Below are 11,574 nucleotides of genomic sequence, written 5' to 3' on the forward strand. Positions count from 1 at the left end.
CCAGTTTTTAGTTAGACAACACTGGAATATGTGTATTGTAACAGTCTTTGTATCGATTGTAACACTAGTAATATATGTAATGTAACATTATATGTAGACAAATATTGCACCAGAACAAACAAACATAAAAGTTATTATATTTTTTTTGAAATATAAGGCCTGTTTTGAGAACAATACATAATCAAAAAAAACATCAAAGTCGTATACATAAATACATAAGAGTCTCAGCTCTGCAAACCAAACAACTACATAATAGTAAATTCACCAAAACATCCCCAACCCCAACGACGACCAAAGTACTATAACATAACATCTAGGAAAAAATTACTCTTCGACTATTATTGGATATGAAATTATACAAAATAAGCTGTGAGAGAATCACTTTTTTCCCTTCCACACTTTCGTGATCTGGATACAAAATAACCAGGCAGAGAGATACTTGTTCTCCCTCATTCACCATTCCTTGCTCCTGTATACAAGTCACACCAAATTTTATGAGAATCGGAAGAAGTTGATTTGGTATTAAAATGGCATAGTTGGAAGTTAATTTAGGATATGACATGAGGAATCAGTCACTTTTAAATTTAAAAAAACAGAGCCTCCATTGACGGGCTTACGTTTGAGTACGTGAGAATCAACCTTAGTTGATTTAGTGAATGCTGTTACTGCACTCATAGATTTGAAAACTAATAATACATAATAAGGTAAAAGGGTTCTTTTGCTGATGATTTTAATACATAACATTCTGCTAAGAATCTAGTTCAAGTTCATGAGTTCATCTTATGTTCTTATCTCTCAGCAATATTTATTACTACAATGTTCACCTTAGAATTTTAGAGCAAACAACTATATTCCGTAGTTTCAGCGATAATAAATAAACAACAAAAAAATGTCAACCAATAACATAGTAGCACGCGGCTCAATACAAGATTATGATCAGAACATATAAAAAACATGAAACATTCAAACGGATGCAAGAAATTGAATAAATACATCAATATTCAGAATTGTAGAATATTTACTGAATGGAGCAAGAAAAATATACACAACACACTTGAATAAAGAGGCAAGAAAAATTAAGTAAGGTTCAGAGCTTGGTCTTGGTTTCACAATGAACATTAAGTTGCTGCAATATAATATCAAGAAAACCTAAAAATCTAATTAATCAAGGTATATCAATGAATATTCAAAATCACAAAAAGAATTGGTATGTCAGCAGTCAAAGTCACGTAAGTGAGGTATGGTCCCCGCCCATTCTTGCCAGTAAGAATATCACCGCAAATAAAATCTGATATTAAACTATAATTATGAGTAATTTAGAGAAAATAATTCAATTTAATTATATATGTAAAAAGATATTAAAGGGTGAGAAAAGTCTAACATCAGCAGCTAAATTAAGGTCAGAGTCCTTGTGACCCAGCTCTTTGAGGAGCTCTCTCATGTGAAGAAATGGACTGGACATCTCTGTTAATGCTATTGTTGCAACCATCTCTGATCCACACTAATCAATGCCAAAATTATTACACTATCATGTTACTATAATCTGTTTTGTACCAACTATGAAAGTCCAGATTATAACAAGGAAAATGTGTAATGAAATCTAACCAAGAAGACATATCATGCTACTTGAGAATGGTCAGTAGAATAGAAGAGATACTCGGGAAAAAAAGTAAGTATGTAAATTACCATTTTGTAGGCAAGGCCTCCTCCCAGTCCGACACTGACTAAATGGTGACGGAGTTATCGAGTTTAATTTGGTTGTCGAATAGGCAACATATTAGATCATATATCAGATATGCCACGCTAATCACCAATGTTTGTGCCTGCATTTTCCATATACACACTTTACAAATCCTTTCTATATCTGTCTGTCTTTAATAAAAAGCTAAGATTAACCAAACAACATTAAATTTTTCCATAACATATGAGTTACTACAAGCAGGCAACATAAACCCGCACTCTAGAAAAACATACACATACCGTGAAGTATACGAGATCTTAGTCAAAATTAGTTTGTCAAGCAAGAAAGGAGTTACCTGGAGAGTAGTAGGCTGAGAAGCTAAAGGGCAAACAGGGCATCTCGAATCTTGAACAGAGAGAACCGACAGAGTTACAGTTAAACAAGCATGAAGTGTAGAAATTATGCGGTTGCAGAAATCAAAAGAACGCTGATGAAATATCTTTCTTGTTAATAAAAATAAACTCGACTATAAGATCATTCCATATACAATCCAATTTACTATGTGTTCTTCATCTCCTCCAATTTATAAATATCTATAAACTATACCATACCATGCCTTTTAAATAATGCATTTGGAGAAGCAAACAATATATCAGGTTGCTTTGACCCATATGAAAATATTTTACCTATTTATGTTTGATGATGATTCTATGTACAACCTAACTAAATGTATAGTCCCATTTTGAGCTGCTTATAAAATTTAACATGTTTGAAACTTGCTACTCCAAAGCAATTATTTATCTAAACTTTTAAAGTCATGGACAATAGACCATCAAACTAAAGTGTGAGAACTGACCACATGTGTTTACACTATTTATACATGCCTGTAAAAATCATTTAAGTTAAAACTACCTTAACTGACTATAAATTCTCATTTGGCAGGTTATGGTGGTAACTATAAAAAAATCAAAAATGAAACCCCAATATAATATAACATAAGATACGACCAACCTATGTTAGATATGATCATCCTATTATGACCCATGTCGTGATAACATGTGAAGGAGTAAACCAAAAAAATGTTTTGTTTTAATACCTTTATACGAAGATTAGTAACGGAATCAAGCCAAGTAATTTTCCCTGTGAATAAATGTAAAATATTAGCTTCAAGCTTTGTTTTGAAATGCAAGATTTTGGCATGACAATTATAATATCGAGTAGACAATCAGTAAAGAGTAGTAAATGTAATAAGCACCTGGAACAGTATGACAGATTAAAGCATATGTATTGAGTTTAATGGATAAAGCATTGGCAACTGTAAAGGTTATCCTTCAGACTTTACGTTTCTTAAATATGCGCTTCCTCAGTTGCCTTGTGCAAATCAGATGAAAAAATGACAAGAACAAAAGACAGAGAAGAATCCAGAAGGGACTTTTCCCAGGAGATAGACAAGCAATCATATACACTATAAGGTTAACTCTACCTCCTCCACCAAGCAGATTGTTTCATCACTATGCAGCAATCCGCAAAGATCATTTCAAACTTCTGTTAAGTTTATTTCAACCATAAATTTACCCAAGTATAATCTCATAAATGTACACCATATATCAACCCCATTATGTAAATCCTGATGTGTAATTCTTCCCCCATTTATCTATATTTTTCTATAAATCTGTGCCCTCACTTTTCACTACTTCTTGTTTTGACTAATTCGTTTTGACTAATTCTTGTTTTCTGTTTAGTTGACTCAATCCTAGATAATTTTTCTACTAAACAACGGGAACGGGCAGCCTTCTTGTTGTTGAGCCATAATATATACAAAGGGAAGTGCTTACTTGGGTCAATAGAATCTGAGCCTTCAAGTTTTTAAACATCTGCACAACATCTGAGCCTTTAAGTATCACCTGTTTGTATACTTTAGACTGAATCAGATAACATGGAATACCTACTAGTAAGAACCAAATTGAGAAGCAGAACACCCTGAAATATTTATCAAAACACAAATTACATTTGACAATGTTGCAAAAAGTGCAAATTGCAAGTAATGTCTTATTATATTCTGATAAAAAAACCAAGGGGTGAAATAGAATTTTGTGTATATATGTATGTATAAAAAAACAAGAGAAAAAGAGAGGGAAAAAGACAATACAAAGGGGTGCTAGCAAAAAATATACAAGAGAGAGATAGTACTTGAGAAGCAATTTATTTGTCGAACTGATGTTGGAATGGGGCGACTCTTTCAACTTCGTCACTCTCTGTTATAAATTCGAAGATCTGAAGAAGCCCTGCACACATAAATAGAGAGCGAATAGTTGAAGTTCAGGTAAATATAAGCCCTAATTGAATTCAAAAATGTAGAAACCCATATTTTGAACTCAAATTCAAAGTCCTAATTACAAATATCAGCCTCATCCCATGAATTAATTGAGATCCAAAACATACGACGAGGTTGTAGAGACAGTGCGATGAGATTGCAGAGAGGCGTCGTGTAGTGTAGTGGTCGGTGAGGTTTGAGAGAGAAAAAAAAAGAGTAAGCGAGAAATAATGTTGGGGAGAGAGAGTCTTGAGGACTGAGTTTTGTTTAACTCCAATCAGTCATTTAGGTGGGAAAAATGCCGCCCAATAATTCACCTAGTAAAATGTATATTATTTTATATATTTTTTCATTTCACTTAATTTTAATTATTAAAATATTATTTATTAAATAAAAAACATACAAATAATTTCAGATAAATAGGAAATTAAAAAAGTCTTTGAATTTATTAATAAGAAATTCTAGATTTAAATCATATTATATATTACATTGATCATTCACTAGTAAATCATAATATAATTTATACTAATTTATGATAATATTTCTATTTTAATATTTTTAAAATTTTAAAAAGTATCTAATGTAACACCAGTTGTTGGTGTTACATGTTGTGCAACACCGGAAATTTATCGCAACACTAACTTTATAGCTATTGTAACATTGCAAGAGAGATGTTACAATAGGCCAAAAATCTCTTAGCTAATGTAACGTTCCTTGTAACACTTGCATTACAGTAGTCCACTTATGGCATAGTGTCATGTCATTGTCGTGATACTTGAACTTTTATTCTCCACTGAATTTGATTTACAGGCCGAAGATTTCTTAGTGATGTGTACTATACTGATAAATGGTTTGTAACTTATGCAATTGAAAAATAAATGCAATATGACTTATGGTCGTGTATGTTTTAATTTATAGACCCTTATCAGTAAATGAGTTAGGTATCCCGTGAATACACAATATAAGGCACATGCAAGCATTTTCAATAATTTTAAGACAAATGCTGAAAAGTTTTAAGTGGAAGGAGACACGAAAAACAATAATGACAAGTGAAATCATATAAATGAAATAAAGAGGAAAAGATAACTCTTTGATAAAAGTTTTCACTTTTTGCAGATTCAATTAAATAAAGTTACATATATAAATAGAAGGCGAGTATTATTGTGAATTATTGATTGTTTCAATAATTCCTGCAAAGAGAAATCTGATACTACCCATTTCAGATAAGAATGAATTATTCATACTATCTAGTTGATATTTCGGATAAGATTACCTTCAAAGAGAAATCTACTTTTTCGTTAGAAGATAAGGTTCTCGAAATTTTCAACAAAAAATGCAGCATTATTAAAATCCAATCCATAAAAATTGCATAAATAATTATTTTTATTTATGGAATTTTAAAGTTTAATGAAATACAAAAGCAATTTATGAATTAAATTTATGAAATAATATAATATATTAAGAAATTTATGAATTTCTGGAATTTATTTTAAGTTTTGGTAAATTAAAATAAAAATATATTATTTTGGTAATATAATATGTCAGTACTAAGGAAAATAGTAATTATATAAATAAAAATTTATGAATTAAATTTATGAAATAATTAGTTTTATTAATGGGATTTTAAAGTTTTATGAAATATATAATATTAGTTGAAAGTAATATTATATATGAGTAATAAAAACTAATATAATGAATAAAAGAGAAAGAAAGAAAGAAGAAATAAAGAAAGTGTAGATAAGAAAGAAAGAGAGAAGAAGAGAGAGAAAGAAGAGAAAGAAAGAGAGAAAGAAAGGCGGAAACCGAAGATTCCCGGAAGAACAGGCATTCTTCGACCTGTAGGACAACAACGCGCACACTCCTCCCCATAAGAACAGGCGTTCTCAGGTATCTCTATCCCTCTCTCTATCTGCCGATTTATATTTAATTAGTTGTTTATATTTAATTAGTTGTTTATATTTAATTAATTGCTTATATTTAATTAATTGCTTATATTTATGCCTAAATTTAATTCATTCCTTATATTTAATTAACTGCTTACATTTAGTTAAATAATTTGTTGCTTATATTTAATTAATTACTTAATTGCTTAAATGTAGTTAATTAATTCATTGGTTAAATTTAATTAATTCGTAATATTAAATAAATTGTTATTTATAATTTGAATAAAGCGGGATAATTCTTACGTGCAACATTATTTCATTTGTTGCTTACATTTATTGCATTACAGACTTGTTATAGTGAGTTTGTTGGTTGTGTTTTTGGAATGGGAATGTGACAATACAGCGGAAATGCTGCCCGTTTTCTTTTAGATTAACAAAATTTTGACAAGATTTTGTTAATTGTGTTTCCAGCATGGTAATGTGATAGAATAGGGGAAATGCTGCCAGTTTTTTTAAGATTTTTTACACTTCCTTATAGAAACTTCATTTCTTGTGCAGGATTAAATGGTTGGATGACAAATGATCAACCCAGGTCCAATTGACGGGGAATTACTTAATCAACAAAATAGGCATCGTTCACAGATTGTCTTGGTTGACACGGTACACATTCATTTTCCAATTTTCGGTTAACTTTTCAAAGTTCTCTATGCGTTTTTTAAATGCATAAAATCATATTTACTTGCAGGGTAATGACGATTATTTATGGCTCCGCTCGAATTTTAAGACATACTGGGATTGTATTGAGGCTAATTCACTACCACAACATATCCTGGATGCCAAAAGAGAAGCTGGTTTTATGGGTGTTCTGGTAACTGGGAGTATGAGACATGATGTTGGCCTCATATCGGCTTTTCTTGATCGATAGCGCCCGGAGACTCATACTTTCCATCTCCGTTTTGGAGAGGCCACTGTGACACTTGAGGATGTTTATTACATATTAGGGTTGTGCAGTATCGGTCATCCCATAATACCTATTCCAGGGGATGCAGGTGTATTGTTATTACATGAGCTTCTTGGTGTTGCCCCCGACCCACAGCAAGATACGGATGTCATCAAGAAGGGTGAAATTAAGATTAGTTAATTGGTTCGTCATTTCGGTGATTGTTCACGTCTACACTCAGCTACTGGTCCTGATCATGAGCGTGAGCTACTATACCACACACGTGCACACTTGCTTATGCTTATTGGTTCTACTGTGCCGAATTATAGTGGTTACCGCCTGCCTCTGAACCTCCTCCCATTTGTGTGCCACGTGGATCAGATCAGTATTTATAGCTGGGGCAGTACATGTCTTGCTTATCTTTACCGGCGCTTGTGCTCAGCCAGCATTGGATATAAGACCGAGCTATGCAGGTCCATGACATTATTACAGGTACATATCCACCCAACATACTTCATATTGTAGGGTGCATTATCCATGCGTATTGTAGGGGGCATTACACACACTGCATACTGTATGCATACTATTAGGTGCATTATCCATACTTCATGCGTACAAGAAATATTTATTTTTCGAATGCATATGTGGTCCAGGTTTGGATATATGAGCATTGTACTGCCTTAGCTCGCAGACAGCGAGAAGCTTATTTGATGCAGCATCCCCGTGCTCTTAGGTATGCTAAATTAATTATGACTCTTTCTTTCATGTTCAGAAATATTGCAACTATGTTGTTAACACAATACATTTGGCTTCAGGTGGATGGTCCCATTGGATGTTAAGACTGTGCAGACACATTCTTCACGCGGCATCCGTTATGACCTAGATACCATGTCTGAGGATTCCTTCAGATGGAGGCCCTACGATGATTGCGCGGTTGAGGCACGAGGCATCCCTGAGCTTGAGCTTTCACTTATGAGTGCACCTTTTCCCCTCATTTACTTGATATGGGTGAAGTGGTGCTACACTGATAGGGTCACGAGACAGTTTGGATACTTGCAGCGGGTCCCTACTTAATCTCCGCTTACAGACCATGATTTTTTCCATAGGGGTCATAGAGGATGGCCTTTTCAGTTCAGTAGGGTGTATGAGCTGTGGGAGTCACGTCACACCGCCGTGCTTGGGCCACCATCTTACAGACGTACTCGCAGACCTATGTGCGTAGTTGAGTATCATCAGTGGCACGATAGAGTCACTTGGTGTTTTATGATCAACCCCAGGATTTAGAGGGACTATCAAGGATTCTTGGGGTCGCAGGGGCACCTACCTGTGGCTGTAAGATTTCTCTTATTAGATTATTACCTCTTCATTTATCATAATATGAGTTTATGTAAACACATTTACATGTTGTCAATACTGGTTGGGGGCTTGTCCGCTTCCTACCACCAGATTCGGGGTTTCGGCGTGGCAGATGATGATGATACCGTGTATGAGGCGCTTCATGGTTTACATGGCATATTAGATGCCATAGGTTTCATATATCTTTTACAAAGGCCCCCGCATCCACCTTCTGCTACCCCACGTACTAGCGGTACTCATGCTTGTAGGCCAGGTACTACATTTCTTCATGCTACACCAGCTCCTCGGGATGGTTGGGAGCCTTGGCCTCGTCCATCAGGTGGAGAGGGTTCTTCATTATAGACCTCCTTTGGCTCAGGTTGAGAGCATAGTTCTCAGGGGCATGGACATACTGAGCGTACTTGGGACTACTTCATTCAGGGAGAGGGAGTTTTTCCTATATCTACTTGGGGTCACAGTTCACAGGTCCATGATGTTGGTGGGTCTTCCTAGGGGCAGAGCTCTCAGAGCCATGATGCTGGTACATCTACTTTTGGCCACACTACTCAGGCCCAGAGCCTTTATGTCGATACATCTACTATGGGCCACACTACTCAGGCCCCTTATGCTGTTCCTAGTGCTTGGACTGCTGGATCCAGTTGGGGCCATTCTACTTAGAGCGATTACAGTCATGTGGTTCAGGCTTTTCCACAACCTACATACGATTTCTCACCCGAGACATATGGTTCGGGCTTTTCTTTCCAGACCCCGGCTAGGGGGTTCGACCTTTGGTTAGTACATGATACCTCCTCAGTGAAATTTGAGCAGGGGCGTCAGATGCATACACCCTCGGTCATGCAGGAGGTAGATATGGAGGATGAGAGTGATGAGCAGGATGACGACGATGAGGAACCTGATCCTCCTGTACTGCTGAGATAGCAGCCCCGTAGAGCAGTGAAAGGAAATGGGATGCTATACCATATCGGCGGGAGGTTCTGTGGCTGATCAATACTGTTTCTCATGTTTCCAGACTTGTTATTTTTATTATGCCATATTTTCATTACGTATTCAGTTCAGACTTATTTTTATTAGTTCTGGTCACTTTCAGAATTGTTGTTTTCATTATGACTTAAATGTACTATTTCAATTTCCTTTTTTATATTTTTTTAAAAATAATTTTGTTTTAAATGCTCAATACACACTAAATGTACGTCTACATCAAACAAGTAACATTTTTTTATATATTATGTTAAACTACACTTCTAAAATTCATGATTATGAGGCCTTGTCAAGAAAAAATATATATTTCCCCATGATATCTTTTTCCAAGGAACTAAAACCATATAAAAAAGAATTTAAAATAAAAATAAAAAAAACATACTACAAATAGGTTTACATCACTAGTCAACAAAAAAAAATTAAACCAAAATAATATTTTGGGAATTAAATATGAGTGTTCCAAAACATGCCCTCACGTAACAAATGCACACTCGACTCGCATGACACCCTTTTTGAAGCTACAAAAGTCATATATTTACAACTTTTTGATTATAATAAAAAATATACACTAAAAATAGGTTTACATCACTAAACAACAAATAAAATTAAACCAAAATATATTTTTTAAATTTAATATTAGAGCTCAAAACATGACCTCCAGAGGATTTGTTTTAGCTTACAAAACAATACACAAAAGCACAAACGAGGAGGAAAAGAAAAAAACAATATATATATACCCCAGAACGCCACTACTTCTGGGTCTCTGTGGCAGAACCGCAAAAGTAGCGGCCTTATGTGTCATTTTTGGAAGATTTTGAATAGATGTGCCATAAAAATGAACTATTCATTCAAATATGCCACAAAAGTCACATAGCCCACTTCTAGATCTAGTTGCATCCAAATCAGGGGTGAGCAAAAAATCGGAAAAAAAAAACGAAACTGAACCGAAACCGAAAAATTAAAAACCGAACTGATTTCATGGGTCCGGTTCCGTGTATTGGTTAGAATCGAACAGTAAAAAACTGAACCGAGCCGAATATTATATATATATTATGAATTTTTAAACAGTTTTAAAATATACAATATTTTTCAAATTGGGTCAAAGTTAATTTATTTCGGCTTAATATTTGACCTCACGCGTTAATGACATGCCTTGTTCGAGAACTTTGCTTTTTTGTACATGTGGGTTGTAGTCTTCAGTATCAACTAAATATACTATAAAATAATAAATATCTTGTTTATCTTTTTTCTGTAAAGATTTATAACAGTTGCTGAGAAATTGAATTTTGTGATAAACTTTTGTACATTAAATTTGGAATGCTTAAATTACTTTTGATTTAGGTATTTATTTTGTTTTATTATTATTGTTGGAGGTCCACCTTTCCCCAGCCCATAATGGGGTGTTTGGACCGATGATAAAGGAAACTGGGATGACCAAGAGAGATCGACACATTAAGGAAGACAGTGGCCTAGCCCAAGAAAGGCGAAAACGTGGTCTTGAGCCACAACGTCCATTTCCCCTAATATCGGAACCACCCGGTGACTCCGAAGAGGAACGTTAACAATTCAGGTTATATACACGATGATATTCATTCATTAACGCACACAATTTCACTCAGACTATCTCGCATTCTAATAACCCACCTGAAACCAGTTAACGTATTCTCACACCGGAGGTGAATCGGGGGGAACCTCCCTCGTATTCTTCTCCTTGTGGGCCGAAGTCAATTCATTGGGATGAAGTCTGGGCAAGACAGAAAACAGATTCCAACATTTGGCGCCGTCTATGGTAATACGAGATTAAGTCCTGAGATCTGAGACGATGATAAATAGCAACGAGTAACAGGACCTTCCGGGGTTCACCGATCCAAAAACTAATTCTATGAAATAATCTCTAGTCACCCCCAGAACTTGGAGACTGATTTTGATAAGGAGGCTGACATAGTCTCAACTCCTGAAGAGCAGGAGATGCTGAAAAAGGTAAGGGATGAAAAGATCGCCAAGGAAAAGGGGAAATCGGAAGAAAGTGAGGAGGCTGAACAGGAAAAGGCCAAAAAATGAGAGGCTGATGCGCTGAAGCTTAAGGTTATAAAGGTACAATGTGAGGAGTTGGAATAGGAAGAGAAGGCGCTGAGGGCGTCCCAGGAAGAGACTGAAGGGGCCAAAAGTTCTTGAAAGGAGAAGCGATCCCATGTTGAGGAAGACGAGTCCACAGACTCTGAATCATACCATAGGCGAAGGAGAACAAAAGTCATATTGACTTCGGACTCTGGCCGTGAGGAAGAAGAGGATATATCATGAATGAGGCTATCAAGATTGGAAAAGTCTAAGTTTGGGGATAGGAATTTCAATTGTGAGACGGTCATGACTGAAGTAATTGAAGCCTATCTCCCCCCTCTGGAAGAAGAAAAACAGTTCTCGA

The 11,574-nt window shown here is 35.2% G+C and overlaps 1 pseudogene; it reads right to left on the bottom strand.

The window, feature by feature from the left end:
- Positions 1 to 224: 224 nt before the first annotated feature.
- Positions 225 to 2,726, bottom strand: LOC141686192 (uncharacterized; annotated as a pseudogene).
- Positions 2,727 to 11,574: the final 8,848 nt, after the last annotated feature.

Source organism: Apium graveolens, chromosome 9 (assembly GCF_009905375.1).
Source record: "Apium graveolens cultivar Ventura chromosome 9, ASM990537v1, whole genome shotgun sequence".
NCBI classification, from domain to species: Eukaryota; Viridiplantae; Streptophyta; class Magnoliopsida; order Apiales; family Apiaceae; genus Apium; species Apium graveolens.